At 32.0% G+C, this 21,691-nt stretch overlaps 1 non-coding gene across 1 annotated transcript; it reads right to left on the bottom strand.

Moving 5' to 3' along the window:
• Positions 1-919: 919 nt before the first annotated feature.
• On the bottom strand, positions 920-1,026 carry LOC133827764 (small nucleolar RNA R71). Its single transcript, XR_009890415.1, has one exon. It is a non-coding gene; the product is annotated as a small nucleolar RNA R71 (small nucleolar RNA).
• Positions 1,027-21,691: the final 20,665 nt, after the last annotated feature.

Raw genomic sequence — 21,691 nt, 5'->3', positions numbered from 1 at the left:
ATTGTGACTTTTGGCTGTTGTCACCTATTTGTTGGACTGATAGTCCTGAATGGTTATTATGATCGTTGTTGATATTATATCATGCTATATTGTGTTTTCTTGCTGGGCCTTGGCTCATGGGTGCTTTGTGGTGCAGGTAAAGGGAAGGAAAAGCTTAACCAACCCTGAGTGGAGAGCTTGGGCGATGTGATGTACATACAGGGCCGCTTGACCGCTACGGTCAAGGTGTTCTCAGAGGGACTAGGGGTTTACCCTAGTTTTGCCGCTTAGGCCGGCGGGGATTGTAAATTTGAAACTGTAGCGACTCTTTTGTACTACAAACTACTTGTAAACATTTTAAAAGGCTCATGAGCAGTTTATTTACTTAATGAAATGTACCATTTCCTCTTTACTGGTTTTCACCTTAACCTGAAATTAACACTTAGATCACGTTTTTAACCAAAGGACTCGGGTAGCGAGTCAAGTTTCCAGTTCACTATTCACCGTAACTGTTCTAGGGTAACCAGGGCGTTACACAATTGCTAATATTACTAGAAATCATGTTGATGAAAATGTTGTGCCTGAAAAAACCTTGCTTGAATATTTTGCACCTATTTCATCTAATGCCCCTTCATGTATTTTTTTCCTACCACTTCTGCTACCCATTTTGAGCTTAAACCATCAATCATTCAATTGTTGCCATCTTTTTATGGGTTAGATAGAGAGGATCCTTACATGCATGTCAAAGATTTCTTAGAAATTTGCTCAACATTTAAATTTAAAAAAAATTGATGAGTCGGTCAAACTAAGATTATTCCTTTTTTCATTAAAAGACAAATCAAAAGCTTAGTTAAATTCCCTCCCCACAGGGTTTATAACTACATGGGATCAACTTTATAATAAATTATTGCTGAAACTTTTTCCTATGTCTAAAACTGATAGTCTAAGGAGAGAAATCTCCGAGTTCTTTCAAAAAGATAATGAAGAGTTTTATGAATGTTGGGAAAGATTTAAAGATTTATTATTAAAATTTCCTCATCATTGTTTTGAAAAATGGAGACTTGTAAAATATTTTTATGACGGTTTGACTCCCTCTAATCGTCAAATGATTCAATCTATGCATACCGAATTTTTTAAAAAAATTCAAGGACAAAAGGTTTGGGACGCCCTTGAAGATTTATCTGTCGATTCACAACAATGGAATTATTTTGATTCTAGGTCTAAGTCAACTAATTCACCAAAAAGAGGAGGAATGTATGAAGTAAAAGATGAACTAGACTTAAGAACATCCTTAGACAAATTAGCGAGAAAAGTAGAAGCTTTAGCCATAAGTCAAACTATAAATTCTCCAATACAACCAAGAAAAGATGTTTGTTCTATATGTTCTAGTCGTTGCCATAATGCCCAATCATGTCCCTCCTACCAAGAAGCCTTTTCTGAGGAGGCCAATGCTCTTCATGCTTATGGGAAACCAAATGATAGCCCATTTTCATCCACTTATAATCCAAATTGGAGAAACCATCCAAACTTTTCATGGAGACAAAATGAACCTCCAATGAATCAAGGGCACCAATACAATACGCAAAACCAAACACATGCCCCACAAAATCAACCATATCCTCAACAAATCAAACCCTCCTTAGAAGATACTTTACAACAATTTATGCAATCCACTCAACAAATCCTACAAAATCAGTCTTAATCAATTACCGAACTCGAGACACAAGAAGGACAACTCACTACTACTTTAGCTGATAGAGAAAAATGAACATTCCCTAGTCAACCTATCCCAAATCCAAAAGGTCAATATGAGATAGGAAAGTCTATTCATAATGGAGAAGTCAAATCAATTTTAATTCTTAGGTCCGGAAAGAACATTGTCAAACCCGATTACATACCCGAGGTTGAAAAAGAAAAAGAAAAGAGCCAACCTTCTAGTTCAAATGCCAATGACTCTTCAAATGAGGATACTCCAATCCATCCTTTTATTCCAAAAGCCCAATTCCCATAAAGATTACTTCCAATTAAAAAAGGCGACCAATATAATAACATCTTAGAAGTTTTTAAACAAGTTAGTATCAATATCCCTTTCTTAGATGCCATTAAACAAATTCCTACCTACTCTAAATTTTTGAAGGATCTTTGTACTGTAAAAAGAAACAGTAATGTTCCTAAAAATGCATTTTTAACTGAACAAGCTAGTTCCATTATTCAATATAAGAGTTTTGTTAAATATAAAGATCATGGGTGTCCCACAATTTCATGCATTATTGGTGATCATTTTATTAACAAGACTTTACTTGATTTGGGTGCTAGTGTGAATTTATTGCCGTATTCTGTTTATAAGCAACTTGGTCTTGGTGAACTAAATCCTACTTCTATAACTCTTCAATTAGCCGATCGTTCTGTGAAAATTCCTAGAGGCATTTTAGAAGATGTTTTGATAAAAGTTGATAAATTTTACTTTCTTGTTGTCTTCATTGTTCTTGATACTCAACTTGTGGAAAATGTGCATGCTCAAATTCCTATCATTTTAGGTAGACCATTCTTAGCTACATCTAATGCAATCATTAATTATCGTAATGACGTTTTAAAATTATGTTTTAGAAATGTTGGTGCAATTTTTTGCCAACAGTGTATTAAGAAATAATAAGGTTGATTAGTGCTTTGTAATAAATCGTAACAAAAGATGAAATGAATTCACAAGAACACAAATCTTTTACGTGGTTCAGTGGTTAAAATCCACCTAGTCCACGAGTCTATATTATTATTGTTTCTCTCTCTATTTTGGCAGAGTTTCAGTATTACAGAATAATCGTCCCCTTCCCTGTCCAATATTTCCAGTATTTATAGAGAAATTCCATGGACAGGTTTGGGTAACCGCGTGAGTCAATCACGAATTTACATATTTATTACATTTAATACAAACAATTCTCATTTATACTGGGATATGATTTGATCACAAAATAAATGGTCTCCTAATATCGGAGACATTAAATATGACAGACTGGTCATAAATAATCATATAAAAGTACCCCGAGTCTTTGGGGATCCGCGGGTACGCAATATATTTGAATTATCACAAGCTGGATATCTCTCCTAGCTCGTACGTCGACAACTGTTTGAATATTCCGAGCTCGCGATTCACAACCTTCATGTCTGTAGCTCAGGTTAAACACAGGACGTTTGACACCACACATGCTTATGTGAAATTGGAGTTGCTTACGTGGATAATAAGCAGATATCATTCCCTTGGTTATTTCTCCGTATATTTATTTGTCAGTTGTACCTGAACTGAGTGAATGACTTGAGCTGAAATTAGGGTACAACATTTGCCCCCTAAGCTCCTGCTCGTGTATGACGTCATCATTTTCTGACCTACACAGTAGGGGCTTTTAGTCTTCTGTTACACAAAACCATGCTTGCCCACTACTCGAGTACTAGACACGTGGTATACCGCAATTGGCGTCTGTTCGGGTTTTGAGGACTACAATAATATTCTTGTCACCTTTTTGCCGCCGTTTTGTCTTTTTAACCTTGGCCTTTGGATCTTGTACTAACCAAATCGGATGGCCCAAATTAATTTACGCAGTTTACGTATAAATAGGATAGGCAATTTTTAGATTTCACCACCTTTCATTTGAAATTTTTCCTCTTCTACATTTCTAAATCACTCTTCTTCCTCAGAAATCTCCAAAAATCATTCACTGTATTCTGTCGCTCAGGAGTTTTCCAAGAATTTTCCTCTGCAAAATCTTACGTCTTGCCGTCGAAGAAAATACTGTAGGTACCTCTGATATCTTGGTTTGAATTTTTTTTTTACTGGTCTTTTTTGTTCTTCACCATGCTCATCCGCATTGTTCACTACAGTCAATATTAGGCTGTTTTCCAAGTGCTTTTAGTGAATAGGCCTCGACTTAGGTTCAATGGGTAAGTCCTAAAATATCTTTTAGAATTCAATGGACTGCGTGTTGATCGAGGATGGCGTCAATTTTTAGTCTTTTAAATTATGTTTTTGATGTAATTCCGCAATTAGTATTTAAAGTTATATTTTATGTTTTATAAACAATGGGATTCCATACAATATCACATTTTATTTTATATTTTTATCTTATTTTCTATTGGTACAATATTTTAGGTTTTCAATAAGGTTATGTTATTTCTTATGTATGTTTCCCAAAATAGTAGCTATGTCTAGTAGTTTTAATGGTCCAAGGTCTTAGAAATAGTTGGGTCATTACAGAAGCTTAGCCGACCCAGCCCATGACTCCCAGCCGGCCCAGCCCGTGCCTTCCAGCCCAGGCCCGAAGCTCCTCAGCCCAGGACCTGGGCCCACACCTCCCAGCTGCCAGCAGCCCCACGACCCAACTCCCTTCTCCTCACGCCTGAGCCTATCTCTAGCCCACAGCCCAACTCCTCTGCTAGCAGCCACCAAGCTGCCATGCCAATTTTTCTTGAACCCAACATCTCCTTGTCCCCTTGTCTCCTTATGTCTAAAAATGCCAATTTTTTTACCCAACTTTCCTACATATTTCACCACAAAATCATCATTACACCTATAATTTACCTCTACATGCTATATTTTCTTTATGTAAATAATCTAATCAATTTAATTAATTTAAGTTGATTTTTTTAATGCTCTCATTTTGACTATAAATATGGAATTTCAAGACTATTTTAGGGTGCTTAATTTTTAGTTATCATCTTCTTTTCTACCATTTCTCTCTACCATTCTCTCCTCCATTTTAGTATTTTTCAAGTATGTATTTTCTTTATTTTGTAATTTCTATTCTAGTTATGAGTTTCTAATCTTTTTAAAATTATTAAGGTGATGTTGAAACAATATGTAACTAAATAATATTTATTTTGTATGTTGATTTCCCATTTGTGCAACAAAGTTTATGGATTTTTCTTCTTCAAATATCTTCTTTCATCTTAAATATCATGTATTTTTTATTGTTAGCACATATTTATATTTTGTTCTTCATTAGTGCAAAATCATAATATTCTTTTATTAAGGTGTGCCATTAAATTGTGCACATCAAATGCTTAGAACAAAAATATTATGTTTTGCCTTATAAATAATATTCATTGATTTATTTGTTGTTTCTTTAAATTGATTCACACTAAATACTTTGAAATTATATCTTAAAAAAGTGAAGATAAATCCTATATTTTTATAAAAACTTGTGCGTAAATAGAATATCTAATTTGAATAAGTGATGGTTTGATTAATTTCTACTATTACTAAAACTTGGAAATCAATGTACATATAAATATTATTGAACTTATATTTTGTGGATTCTATTATCTTAATAATCTTTCTTCTACCATCTTGTTTACAATTATTCATTTAGTTATATATATTGTCTTTAATATCTTTATTATTATCTTTTATTTTATTTTCTTGATACAAAAATCTCATCAATCTTTGAAGCTAGGTTAGAATTTATTAATTTTAGTTTAAAATAGTTTTCTTTTTTATTTTAGACAACTCATTTGGGTTCGACATCCTTGCTTACACGATCACTATTCTATATGAACGATTTGTGCGCTTGCGATATAAATATTTAAAACATACTCATTTTGGATCCATCAATTTGCATGCTCGATGCATGTTCGATGTATGTTCGAAGCTACTCCATGTTCTTTAGCTGAATGTAAGCTCGATGCATGCTCGATACACATTTTTTTTAATAACTTAAATTTTAAGCAAATAAATATAACAAGAAGAGAATGTTCAATGCCTAACATTCTGATACCATAAGTCAACTGTCCATTTCTTTCTAAACAACTCCATGTTGTCATCGCAGATCGTGTGAAGTGGTACCCTACCCAATAAGTGCTCGATGTGCTTGATGGCGTACACACCACAATCTCCACTATGAACGAAACATAAACTACATTAGTAACAAAATCAACATAAAATTTAACTTAAAAAGCTTGAATAATAACAAGGTGCAAATCAACCCATCAAACCCCTATCGAACATACATCGAACCCCCAATCCAAACCCCATCGTACCCCTATCGAACCCTATCAAACATACATCGAACCCCCAAAGAACTCTATCAAACCCAAATTAAGATAACTAGAACCAGGTAATATGCCTCTACCCATCGAACCTACATCGTACCTCTATCGAACCCTATCGAACATACATCTAACCCCCTATCGAACCCACATCGAACCCTATCGAACCCAAACTAAGATAACTTAAACCAATAATTTTGATTACCTGACTTTGGTTTGGGGTACTGAATCAACTGGCATGTGGTTCACCTTGAACTCTTTGCATCTTTTAGCTCCAGGAGGAATTGTCAACCGAGGGTTGTCCTTGAAAATATGTGACTGCAATAACAGTGATGGGAACAAAGTAGACCATGACTTCATAAAGGATTGCAGTTGTTTATCACTTATCACCATCACGTCTTAATCATAAACATTCAGAGTCCAAGTAGAAATGGATGCTTCAACTACAAACCAATGCGCTTGAAGGTAGTTCTGGCACCAATATACAGTGTCTGCTCCCTTCCATGATGCCAGAAATTGATTGTCAATGCCCATAATCATTGACATCACATCCGAATCTCACAAAAAACTTTCTTATCCTCTTCCTTGACATTCTGATATGCGTCATAACGGGCCGGTACCACTTGTGAAAACATAATATTCATCACAGCAGCATCTTGTCGATACGCCTGGGGATAGAACTGGCGACGCCTATGTAGCATATGCTTGGACGCATCAATATGCTGCAAAAATAATAGGAAAACAATTGTTAAAACATCTGCCTCTACCCCTATCGAACCCAAATTATAGTTTTTAGAACCAAACCATCTGTCTCTACCCATCGAACCAACTTCGAACCCTATCGAACCAAAACTATAGTTTCTAGAACCAAATCATCTGCCTTTAACCATCGAACCCTATCGAACCTACATCGAACCCAAATTATAGTTTCTAGAACCAAACCATCTGCCTCTACCCATCGAACCTCTATCGAACCCAAATTATAGTTTCTAGAACTAAACCATCTGCCTTTACCCATCGAACCAACATCGAACCCTATCGAACCTACATCGAACCCAAATTATAGTTTCTAGAACCAAACCATCTGCCTCTACCCATCGAACCAACATCGAACCCTATCGAACCCAATTTGAAGCTACTAGGACCAAACCATCTGCCTCTACCCATCGAACCCCTATTGAACCCAATTTGAAGCTACTAGGACAAAACCATCTGCCTCTACCCATCGAACCAACATCAAACCCTATCTAACCCAATGTTTGGAAATACATACCAGATAAAAGATATTAAAAAAATTACTTACCCCATCATTGATCCAAAACTGTGGTGTCTTCAGCGTCAGAAACCAACTCAGACCATGCACACCAGTTTGAACATCCCTCTTTGTCTTGTTCGGAATATCTCCAAGGAACCACTTGCCGACCATCCTGTACTATGTAGCAAGTGGCTTCTTCAGAGAGTCGAGGACTAATGGCACATCATCAATCGCATCCACACGAGCTTTCTTCCTAGTTGGGTCGGTGTGGTCTTCAAATTTCTTAGATTTGTGTCTTTTCCTCTTGGCCAATTCAAACTCTACCCCAGCAACATCCCCAGGTTCTATAATAGCAACACCTGGGGTCTTAGGATCTGTTGTGAGTACTGTCAGGGGAGGAGTGCCTATGTCATGTATGAAAAAATCATCTGGGAGGTCAAATGAGTCAAAATCAGAATCATTCTCCGCCGTGTCTCTGTGAAGATCTAGTACAAATGTCAAGATCTTATTGACAACACCCATGATGACCGCCTGGTTCTGTAGGACGGTATCCTGACGACTCTCGACTCGCTCCAACCTCTCCAACACCTCCCGTAAATCACGTTGATCAGGACTGGCGTGTATCGATGGGGCCGGGGCTGAGGGTGTGGAACCGATGGGGACTGGGGTATCCTCATCATCAGGGCCAGTATCAACAAAAATATTGGCTGCCTTCGTAACCTTAGCAACTATCTCTGCCACATTCTCAAAATCAGTGGGAGTTTCTGCCTCTTCTTCTTGGCCCAACCCAGGATACAAAGGAGCACCACCCTCAGTCAGAGCGCTATAATAATCTATCTCTGAAGGCCGGGGCTTCAACATGGACAACACAATCAACTGCATCAAACACAAAGTATTAAGTTAGTTTGAAACCACCAAAGAATAATGTATTTTGACATAATATAGAAGAACTTACACTCATCTTCTTGAACTTCAGTGCAAGGTCGCCCTTCGAAATAGGACGCTCCTTATTGCTCGACCAACTGAGCATCCTCGGAAACCGGTTTCCATGGTTAATACCATACTCACATGCAAACTGCTGGATGGCGTCGTATGCCCAATACTGCAATGTAGGGACATAACCATACAAACTGTATTTTGCTTCTTTCTGTTTCCCCTTAACTTCCTTCTTCTTCTCATAGTTCCTCTTATGATGATGCATGTATTTTTGACATGTATCCATAAGCTTGTTCAAAGACACCTTCCCCCATGGGTAAGTAAAGAAGTAATCCAGTGTCCTCCACCATCTTCAGTGAATCTATCCACACATTTAACTTGTCCTCCCGTGCAAGTAAAACCCCCTCAACAAAGAAGCATAGGCCCAACTTGTAGGCATCTTCAACTATAGTACAGTTTTTTTAAAGCAGCCTCCAAATGCATTATCTTCATCGTTTCTTCATCATTAGAGTACTCCTTGATTAAGCGGTCACTAGTCAGGTGATTCTTCAAATCAGTCTCAGATGGCCCAACACTAAAGTTCAACCCCGTAACCAGAGCAAACTCGCCTCTACCAAATCTATAGGGTCTAGATCCCAAATGGAAATGCAACTCATCCTCTTTGTTGCACTGGATCTTGCGCAACATTAATTGATGTATGAGAGATGCAGAGAAGTCCAACTTCTCAGCCACGAAAAACTGTTTGAAAGGGGATTCCTTCACCCTTTCTATCAACCCGAACTTCTCAAACTTGTCCTTGATTGTTTTAAAGTAACCATTACCCATGTATGTGACTCGACCAGGAAAGTGATCTGTCAAGGGAAAAAGAAACTTCAGCATCTGCAAAAAAATATATATAATACAGTTGAACAGAATCACATGAAAAATCCATCAATAAACATAAATGCAACCATCAAACCCCTATCGAGTACCCATCGAACTAAAAAACTGGACATTTCCATAAAAAAAATACCCTATCGTACATGCCTACAATATCCATCGAATCACTATCGAGCATGCATCGAACCACTAGATGCCCAACCCTATAAAACCTAGACAACACCCCCATTGAAGACCCATTGAGTATGCATCGAACCCTCTAAATGCCTACCGAATCGAGCTAATATCGAGCATACATTGAACCCAACATACCATGCACCTGGAACCCCTAAGGCCCACCCTAAGAATCACCATCGAACCCCTAAATGCCTACCCCATCGAACCCAAATCAAGCATACATCGAACCCCATCGACCATGCATCTGGAAACTCTTAATGCCACCCCATCGAACTAATATCGAGCATGAATCGAATCACCATTGAGCATGCACCTGGATCCCTTAATGCTAAACCAAGTCCCCCATCGAACCAGCATCGAACCCCTATCGAGAAACCTAGTGAAACCCAGAAAAATTCCCAGCAATTCATTCTACGATCCAACTACATTCCAAACAACAATCCATACACAAAACCAAAAAATAAAAATAAAAAAAATGCAAAAACAATCCTATACTTTAACATTAACAAATCAAAAATATGTCAAGAACTTACCTTTATAAACTTGAATCTCGTGGGTATTTGTCGAGGTCCACGGAGACGAGAAATGCGAGACGGTGACGAGAGACGGGGGTTCGACAAAGATCTTGAAGGGAGGTCAACGGAGGCATGGTGGTTCGATGGCGGCGAGACGGGCTGGGTTCGATGGGTTTTGGGCGGGGGAGAGTTGAACCGAGAGAATGAGAGTGAGAAAGTGAGAGAGAGAGAGAGAGACAGAGAGAGAGAGAGAGAGAGAGAGAGAGAGAGGAGAACCCAATCAAAAGTGGAAGGAAAATTTTTGTAGTAAGGGCATTTTGGGTACTGTCAAAACTTTTTGCATTATTTTGAAATGATCAAAGAACCTAGTATTTTTTTTACGTAATACCCTCATTAAGCATAAAAATTCAAATTTCCCTATATATACAATGAGAATCTTGAGAGATCCAATTTCTTTTGTCTACTCTACTTTATGCTAATGAAAAGGGTGCTTTTTTGTATAAATCATAGTGATTCAAAAGTATATACCTTATGATTAAGCATTATCATAACTTAAGATTCCAAAGATACCCTCCTTTCCCCATTCATCATGGAGCATCAAAATATTATTATTTTTTCAAAATAGTGGGTATTTATTATACAACATAGTGGGAAAAGTTGAGTCATTTATCATTATGTGTCGAAAGTGTTTTGATCACATAGTTTAATTCCAATATTTATATCTACTTTTTTAACTCCCATATCTTATAAATATAGATAATTTCCAAACATCATTAATTAATTTAAATGCTTATAAAAGATAGTGGATTATGAGAGATATTTAATTTCTGATCAAGATTAAATATTAATTTGTTAATAGACATAAAGTGGGTAGATAAAAAAATAAATAAAATAGAATTGGTGGAATAAAACATTTAAAATGTCGTTATCAAAAGTTGTTAATTGTCCTAATAAAAATATTAAGCCGTGTCTATGGGAAATGTAACTATAATCACTCATATAATCTAATCTCCAACCCCATATATTTCTATATAAAAAGTGTGTAAATAAAGGAAATTTTTTGTTTTAACTGTTTATTTTGTTAACTTTAATATAATATTATAAATATTTAATGGAATATATATTTAAAACAAACTTAAAAATATATATATATTTATCAATTATATTAATATAAATTTAAATATTATAAAATATCATTAGTGTTATCCCAAAAATCAGAAGTAAATGACATGGCAGGAATTAATTGCACGTGGCTGACACTTGGCAAAACCTGTGTTCGACTCTCGACCAGGAAGATGTTTGGCGTTATGCGATCGGTCTCTTCGTACGACCAGTCTGGTCGTAGGCACGTAACACGCGGAGGAAATCTTAGGCAGTTATGATGGAATCCGAAATTCTCTCCCATTATTTCCTGAGTATCCGATTATTTAGGAAATAATATCTGTAACAAATCAATGTAAATCTTCCCTAAGCTTATAAATAGAAGAAGAGGGCTCAGGGAAGCAGATCTGATCTTTTTTCTCTTTTTCTGACTTCTAAATCGCTAGAGTTTAGAGTTATTATATCAATCATATTGTATTGTTCTTCAGAGGTTAGTGAAACTCATTGAACCCTAGTTCTTTGATCACTCCTTTGAATCACACATCAATAGCAATCTAAGTGGACGTAGGTTATTACCAGATCCTGGGGCCGAACCACTATAAAATATCGTGTTCTTATTATTTTCGCTATTACGTTCTTTTCAACGCATTCATCCACGTCAAGCGTATTTTGACTCCGTGTCAGTTGCCCAAAATCAGGGTCAACAATTAGTATAATAATATTTAATATAATACTACATATATAATAATTATATTAATATAAATTCAAATTCAAATTCAAATTCAAAAGTAAAATATCATTATTATAATAATATGTAATACAAAACTAGATATTTAATAATTATATTAATATACATTTAAATGTTATAAAATATTATTGTGATAATAATATATACCCCTAATTTTTTACTAATTATATGAATATAATTTCAAATATTATTATAATAATATTTAATACTTATATTAATATAAATTTAAATATTATAAAATATCATTATAATAATATATAATACATATTGGGAGGTTTCAGTCATCCAAATTGTATAATTTTGCTCAAAACCAACAGCTTGTAGGCTACTATTCGGCAGTCTGGTGCAAGCTCACTTTGCCTAAGCATAGATTCCTTCTTTGGCAAGTGATTAATGAGCAGCTTCTTACTAGGGATAACCTGTTAAAGCTGCATATTGTGGTGCCTGTTCAACTGTGTCCGGTCTGTGGGTGCTTTCCTAAAAGTCACCATCATTTTTTCTTTACATGTTGTCTATCAAAGCAGGTGCTTCAAATTTTGTTTAACTGGTTTGGCTTCATTGCTTGGCCGAGTGACTTCACCAGTTGGAGTGTTTGGCTTGCTAGACCTCGGCATGGTCTGATGGCAGCTATCCTGAATCTTTCTGTTGCTGCTACTGTTTACAACATTTGGAGGAATAGGAACAGAAGTTTATTTGATGACTATTCTTTGGCAGCTAACTGTCTTGTTAATGAGATTAAAATTGTAGTTAAATATAAACTTTACTTGGTTAATTTTAGGAAATTTACAGTCCAAGAGCAGTCCTTTTTAAGGCAATTACAATGTAATTAGTGTAGGGGTTGTTGGCTTGTTTACAAGTTCGGTCTTGTAGTGCTTAGCACTGTTTTTGTACAGCTTGTTTGTTCAATGAAATTTTTTTTTCTTCTTGATCAAAAATATATATATATATATATATAATACATAATAATTTTTATTAAAAAAAATTTCATTTATGTTTAAAAAAAAATTATCATATTATATATATATTTTAAAAAAAAAATCATAAATAGTGTTTTAGTTAAATTTTTTTATTTATTATGTTTATATCATTATTTTATATATAATATTAATTATTTATTTATTAAAAATTTATACGATAATAATATAAATTTAATAAATATAATTAATAAATTCTATAAATGCTTGTTTAAAAATATTCTTTAATGGATAAGCAAGTGAATGTCCTCCTTTTCAGCTGCTTATATGTTATTATTTATATTTTTTTGTCTTTTTGTTACATTTCAATTTTAACTTTCTTTGTGTTTTACCATTTTCTTTATTTTTGTTACAAGACATAGTGGTTGCATCTATATTACCTTGTGCCAATAAATAGATAAGCTAGAACATTTGCACATTTGCTACTTGATTGCATATTTTTCTAAAACTTATCCTTCTTTCTCAGTTACATATATTGTTTTGTTTATATTTTTTTAAAAATAGTGATATTTATCTTCTCATTTATATTTTTTTATAATTATATTTATAATTGTTTTTGTATATTTAAATACATTCTATCGGCTAATGTTAGTGCACATTTTTATAAACAGATTTTTTAAATGAAAAATATATACTTATGCTATAAAATTTCAAATTTGATAATTTTTTATGGAGAATAAATTAAAAAAAAATTAATTACCTTTCAAAATTATCAATTATTAATGATTGTTAATTTTTATTATTGATTAAAAATATATTATACTTGTGGAATATATTTTTATGAGAGAAAATTTTGGGTAATGAGTGGCACGTTTTTTTAATGTTAACTTTAAAGGAATATTTGTATATTTAACCGAATATACTTATATTTAATGATAGTTTGTAAACATTTAAACTTAAATAAAATAAATAATTAAAATAGAATACTTTTGCCATGATAATTATTTAAAAATAATAAATAATTAAACAAATTAAAATAGGATATTTTTTAGATATTTTACAATTATAATTATTTTAAAATAATAAATAATTAAACAAATTAACATATGATATTTTTGAGATATTTTACAATGATAATTATTTAAAATAATAAAATTATACGTTTTATAACTTAAATAAAATTTAATTAAACTTAAACTCATTTATTAGAATATCCATATTATCTTATAACATTTGAATTTATATTAATATAATTAATAAATATCTAATCTAGCATTAAATATTATTATAATAATAGTATTTTATAACATTTGAATTTATATTAATATAATTAATAAATATCTAGTTATAATAATAATATTTTATAACATTTAAATTTATATTAATATAGTTAATAAATATATTTTTTTAATTTGTTTTAAAATTATATTACGTTAAATATTTAGAATATTATGTTAAAATTAATAAAAAAAATGTTAAAACAAAAAGATTATGTTATCTACACACTTTTTATACACTAAGATATATAGTTTTTTTTGTCAGAACATATATATAATTTATTTGTATAATATCACAAAAACTTATTATTTAGTGATATTTGTTTCTTTACAATATTAATTAATGTTTTATGTGAATAAATGTTACTTTTAGCTACTATTAAAAAATTTGCAACTAAAATATAATATATTTTCACAAATTATTATTAATATAATTTTATTAACAAATAAAATTGTTAAGACTAAATACATATTTTTAGTCGTGCAAAAGTGTGTACCTTATATATAATATCATTATTAATTAGAGTAAATTGCGGTAATATTTAATATTTTAAAAATGTTACACTTTTATACATTTTTTTTGCGATAAGTATACTCAATGTCTTCAAAATATTGCACTTTTATTGCCAAACTTTTTTATTTGATGGTAAATATACTCAATGTAAAATATTACACTTTTATACCTATTTATTTTATTATTTTGAGAAATAATAAAAAAGTTAAGAAAAAATATAGATTTTTAATTATTTTTAAATTTTAAATTATTTTCTCTTTCTTATCTTTCCTCAAAATAACTATTTCAAATTAAAATCAATAAATATTTTATTAAAATTAATAAAAAATAATTTGAAATAATTAAAAAGTATTTTTCCATCAATTTAAAATATAATGTTTTTAAAAAAATGAAGGAAAAAAATAAGTTTTAATTATTTTGATTAATTTTACAATCTTAAATAATTTTTTTATTATTTTGAGAATGAATAAGAAAATGAAAATAATTAAAAATTTAAAATATAATTAAAATCTTATATTTTTCTTTCACTTTTCTAATATTTCTTAAAATTATAAAAAAAAATAGTTATAAAAGTGCAACATTTTAAAAACATTAAGTATATTTACTGCTAAAAAAAATTTAGGTGTAAAAGTACAACATTTTAAAGACATTGAATATATTTACTGCTAGAAAAAAATTTAGTATAAAAATACAATATTTTAAAAATATTAAGTATTTTAGTCCTAATTTACTCTATTAATTATTATGAAAATATGGTTTGTATTACTTTAATTAAAGTTCAATCAACAGAAACCGACCTAACCGTCGGCAACAACAAAGTATAATATCCAACATGTGATGATATAAAAGTATACAATAAAATATATGACAATATAATAATACAGAAGTATATAAAAGTATACGAGGAAGAGCATATAATAATATTTATAAATGGACATAAAATATGCAATTTCTTATTTGTTGTGTGTAGTATAATATAGATGGCTATGAAAACTTCTATTATTTCACTTTCATAACTAAATTAAACCAGTCAACTTTAGTTTATGAAGATTATTAGTTACCCACCTTCTATATTTTATTTTACTATTCAAAGTTTGTGAATATAAAATTCAAATAAAATAAAAACAAAAAATTTAATATATGAAATGAGAATCTCTAAATATTTTTTTAGTTTTTTTGTTGTTTTTATTATACATAGCTAAAAACAATTCGAGCCTCTAAAAGTGTTTTTCAGAGTATTTTTTGAGCTTAAAACTTGGGCTTAATTGGCTTGCTAGCCTTGATGAGTGTGTAGTTCTCTAAGTGGGCTTCGAATTCATATATTATGAGTCTCGTGGTTCAATCCAAATCAAAAGTTACGAGGCTTCAAAGTGAACCTGCACACAAACACCTACAAGACATTCAAGGAAAGTCCTAAGTTTGCTCGAGTGTCATTAAGCAAGAAGGCTACTCGAGTGGCACGTGGCAAGAAGTCTACTCGCTAGGCATCTAGCAAGAAGTCTAACTTGTTCACCTTTATGCCTTCCTCATACGAGAAGGAGTTGCAACACAAAGCAGAACAAGAGAAATGATTGCAGTCACAACTGGCAAAAATAAAGTCAGCGAGAAGAGTATCACAAAAATAGCGAGCTAATTATATCAAGCAGAATTCTTGTTCGGACAACTCTTAGTAAGTCGCATAGCTGTTATTGTACAATTCTAACAAATAACCAAGACTGTAGTAGTATTGTGTGTGTTTTATTTTTGTCTTATTAGCCGTATGAGCATAGTAATAAAATTGACTGACATATAATGGTATATAATGGTGCTGAAAATAAAATATAAAAAGGAGCACATATATTATACATTATAATACCAAATCTAAAGTAATAGCATGATCATTGTCACACCAACCAAGCTTTTGGTCTTCGATTGTCTTAGGCTACAAAATGTCATTGTCTCATCACGTACTTGCTTACCCAATATATCACTTTTTAAAAGACAATAATAGAAAACTTCATCGCAATCATACCTTACAATTATTTCATTAACTAATACAAGTAATTATTACAACAAACATATGTGCCATAACAAATGTGATAATGGCAAGAAACCTACTTTATTATTTTTATTATTATACCTAAATAATTTTTTTATTAGATGTTATGCTATTATATTTTTTATTGTTTTATTTAATGGTATTTTAAGTTCTTATTTGGGAATTTAGTTAATTTTATGAAATGAGAGAAAAAAAATTGTGGCACTAGCATGAAATACTAATTTAACCATTTAATTAATCTAATTAGCATTAGCATGAAAATTACAATATGATTTTATTTAAGACTTTATATCATTTTGGGTCCTTTGTTTTGTTCAAATACCAATTTAGACCCTCAATTTTAAATAATTACAAACAAAACATTATATTTTGTCCATTGGTAAAAAAATGTACCATCAACTTAAATTTGGTCAATAATAAACTCAAAATTGATATTTGTTACGAGGATTTGGTGTATTGAAAATGAGAATATGAAATATAACCTATATATGGTATAATTTTTGGGAGTTTTATGTTTGTGTGAACTTCACCTGCACTTTATTTTTTAGGGTAATGTTAAACTCTCTCAACATTTGAATTTAAGATTAAAGAGAATCTCAACTTCTCTCAAATAAAGCTCCTATACCAAACACCAAAAAAAAAGTTGGGAATTTCGTTGTTGATTTTTTGTTCCGAACTGAGTTTGTGGGAGTAAATGAGAAGAAAGAGTTCAAACTATTGAGCCAATGTACTATTTTTTTTTTACTAATTTACATAACAATGAGTCTTTTTTGTAATTATCTTAAATCAATGATTAAAATTAGTATTAAAATAAAACAGATAAACCAAAATTATATAACTTTTTTATTTAACCATTTGCATTAAGTTGATTTTTTTCATAATGTATAAATAATCAACTCAGATTATTTATTTATTTCTATCTTTTTTCCTTTTAACCTAATCCAATTAAGTCCTATTCTATTCACCAAGTGATATCTTATTGTTTTCATAATTAGTCCCAACTCTATAGTAATTTGATTATTTATTTTTCAAGTTTATCCTCTTTGATAAACCTTTTTTTTAATTTATAATGATGGACTAGACACATCAACATGGTTGACCTAAGGTTTATTAGGCCATAGGTATAAAAACAAATTTTGGGTCCCTTTTAATAAGAAATTATTGCAAAAATTAACAAAATATAGTATTTTAAATGATATTTTTAAAAATTGGGCTCATGCTAAGAGGTCCTAGGTGTGGGCCTACCTTAACCCAAGGCCAGCTGCGACATCAACTTGCAATAAAATCACAGAAAAAAAAGATAAATATTATTTTGGACTATGTGTTTTGCAAAAGTTACTGATTGGACCCCATATTTTATTAAATGACAATTTAGACTATGTAATTTACAAAATAGAACATTTTAATACCTTGGACTAGAATTTGGTCAATTTTTTTTAAATATGACTAAAATACCCCCAAATTTTATATATAAAGTAATCCTGAAGAAAAACAAATAAAAAAATATTTAAATAATAAAATATTTAAACAATATTAAAGTACCAAAATTAAATCTTAAATCTATACTTAATAAAATAAAACACAAAATAAAATATGATTAAATTAAAATTTTTCTTTTTTTTCTTCATGTTCTTCATCACTTATCAAACCTAGATTTCATTAACAACACAAATTCTTCACATATTCCCCTAAATTTTTGTTCTTCTATAATAAACCCAACACAAACAAACTCATCACAACTAAAATCAACTCAGATTTATAAAAAAAAATTATTCAAAATAACATCACAATTCAGCACAAACAAATCTGACCAGATTTTCACCAAAATACACAATAAATTTATATTGAACAAATTCAAAAATCAAAAGAAATGAAAAATCAAATATGCTTAACATTTACTACAATGAAGAACACGCATTCGCTTATCTATCTCTTTGCTCCATATTTTTCTTTCTCTATATATCTCTTCTCTCTCTGAACTAAAAACCACCATTGTTGTCCAAACTCACGGCGGCGACCCACTCACAGTAACCCAGCGACCGAGCCTTAACTCATGGCAACCCAGCGACCCAACTTGATTCACGGCAACCTAGCGACCTAACCCAAACTCATGGCAACCCGGCCTGTTCGAAGCCTAGTCCCACGATGAGCACCTCCACCTTCGACCCACTCACAACAACCCAGCGACCTAGCCTTAATTCACGGCAACCCAGCGACCCAACCTGATTCACAGCAACACAACGATCCAACCCAAAGTCATGGCAACCCAACAATCCAACCCAAAGTCATGGTGACCCAACCTGTTCGAAGCCTAGTCCAACGGCAAACACATCCAACTTCTCTCTGCTCTGTCGTGGGTGTGTCGTTCCGATGCTCTTCTCCGTCGCCTCCCACCACTGAGATTTTACCGTCTCCGTGCGAGAAGAGAAAGTCCCAAAATCTTTCCTTCTCTTTGCTTCGTCACATATATGAACCCATGACCTTGCCTCCTCCAACAATGAAGCCCCACGAACTGACCTCCTTCAAGAATAAAGCTTCTGCGTCCAGGGCCGGCTGGGTATGGAGACTGAAGCTTAGGAAGAAAATGTCTGGGGCCGACTGGGTATGGAGACTGAAGCTTGGGAAGAAAAGAAAGAGGGAAGAGAGAAAATGAGAAAGTAACATTATAGTTCTTTAATATTTTCATTATTCAAAATATGATTTTTTTTTATAATTTTATATTATTTTTTTATTTATTAAATTAACTCATTTATAAAACTAGGGGCATTTTAGTCATATTCAGAAAAAGTTTGACTAAAATCAGTTTTAGGGTATTAATTTGTTCCATTTTGCAAACACACAGGACCCAAATTGTCATTTAACAAAACAGAGAGTCTGATCGGTAACTTTTGCAAATCACATAAATCAAAATTAATCTTTTGTTTTTTTAAGCAAACACTAATCGTTTAGCATTCTTTTAATGAATTATAAAATTTTTAACATGAACACACTTCAATTTTTCGTTGTTTGATAATTTGATTCATGAGAGAAAGAAAAAAAATTTAAAACATGTTCTTTAAATTTTTCATTGTTTTACTATTTAATTCACTTGAGAAAATAATTTTAATAATCAAGTCTTAAAAATTAAAAACGAGTAACAAATAAGTTCTTACAATTTATCATTTTTAACAAGATATTTCTTATATATTATACTCTTATACACTCTCACTTTATTTTTATATATTATGATAAACAATAATGACTTATTAATTGTTATTTTTCATAAAACTCAATAATTTGGTTGCCAAGTCTTTTTTTTCTTTCAAAAGAATGAATTGAGATACAACGAAAAACTCAATATTCAATATATATTAGTCTCTTTTAGTTCGGATTGAATCGAGAAATGAATTTGATAGCATATGTTTTTATATCTCTTCTATATAAAAAATGTGTAGATAAGGAAAATTCTTAGTTTTAATAGTTTCTTTTGTTAACTTTAATAGAATATTATAAATATTTAAAAAAATATGCCTGGTATCCCCAAAATTTCAGTTCGATGACGTGGCAATCAGAAGTGACAAGTGGCAATGCATGGTCAGTAAATGACACATTAATAGACAATAAATGTATTGGCTCTTCGGAGTTGTGGTATTACTGGTCATAAAAATTATTTATCTAGTTTGGAAGTGATTTGACCGACCAAGTAGAATTTTTGTCCGACCGGTAAATTTTTTTAATTGACCAGTAAAATGTTCTGGCCGACCAGTAAAATGTTTTGGTCGACTAGTCATTTGTTTTGCCCGACCAGTAAAGTGTTTTGCTAGACCAAAAATGTGTCATGCTAGACCAGAGGTATGCTAGAGGAGTGTTTTGCCTATACCGACCAGAGGTGTGCTTTGCCTATGCCGACGAGAGGTGCTTGCCTATGTCTATCAGTGAGTTGTCTTGGCCGACCAGTCACTTTGGGGATGGATTTGGTTGGTCAACGGATCAGAATCTCAGAAGTTACCGTATAGTGACTCTTTAGTAAAGCCTCAGTAACAGCTTCAACCCGAATCATTCTCAACTGCCGCGGGAATCTCTCAGATATCCCAGAATAATAGCTATATTATTGTAATTTAAATTCATTTATATTTTATTAATTAAAGTCTGTTGGAAGAACCAAGGACCCGGTCAAAGGGATATATCTGATGTACAATCCATGAGCCTATAAATAAATGACTCATGGCATCATTTAGGGAGATCTGATATTTTGAGATTGAGAAAACTCTCTAGTTTTGAGACTTTGGGATTGTTTCTTGGGGCATTCTTGGGGCATTTTCTAAGAGAGCTTAGAGAGAGAAGGCTTGTATTATTTAGAGAGAGAAATTCTATATTTTTCTACTTACACTTGAGAAACTCAGTTGACACAGGTTCATCTGGTCATAAGTGTAGATCTATATATCACAACTCCAAGTGGATTAGGCTATTACCAATAAATTGGAGCTGAACCACTATAAAATTATCAGTGTCGTATTTTCTCTTGAAGGTATACTGTAGTTTTGACGTCTATTCGTCGTTAGCCAAAATCGTGGTCAACATTTTGGTGCTTTCATTGAGAGCTTGAAGAGAAAACACACGACTATCATATCAAGATGGCGCCCAAGAATACCAATGTGGCATCCAAAAAGTCAGGCACGTCAAAAGAGCCTTCTAGATCAGAAGGTCCTGGACCGCAGAACCCAGAGACTGAGCCCAGGGTCTTTCTCGAGGAGACCACTCTAGAAGTTGAACTGTTGATCCCAAAAGAGGGTGTTTTAATATTTAAACTCGCAAGTGCACGAATCGTTTCGGAATATAATGTTCATGTAAGTACGAGGTCGAACCCATGGGAGTTGACTAACATCAAAAGAAACTATTTCAAACAAAGCAAGAATATTCTAACCTAGTTCCAAATATTTGATGAGATTTTGTTTAGAAAAATAAAAGACAAGTAATAAAAAGATTTAAGATTAAATAGAAAAATGGTTTTCAAATGAAATATGTAAAATAAGATTATTAAGATATTAGAATCTACAAAATGCAAGTTCAATAGTATTTATAAGTATATTGATTCCCAAGTTTAGATATAGTTGAAATAAATCACACTATAATTTTTTTCAAAATACATTTTCTATTCAAGCACAAGTTACTTTAAAAAATGTAGGATTTTTCTTTACTTATATAAGATATAATTTCTAAGCATTAGTTGTTTTACAACCTAATGAAACTACAAAAAATCAAAGAGATTATGTTTAGGCAAAATATGATACTTATGCTCTAAGAATTAGATGTGAACAATTTAATGAAAAACATTTAATCAAAGAA

Source organism: Humulus lupulus, chromosome 3 (genome assembly GCF_963169125.1).
Source record: "Humulus lupulus chromosome 3, drHumLupu1.1, whole genome shotgun sequence".
Classification (NCBI taxonomy): domain Eukaryota; kingdom Viridiplantae; phylum Streptophyta; class Magnoliopsida; order Rosales; family Cannabaceae; genus Humulus; species Humulus lupulus.
The sequence above is the reverse complement of the archived record's forward strand: the minus strand, read 5'-3'. Positions and strand labels throughout refer to the sequence as shown.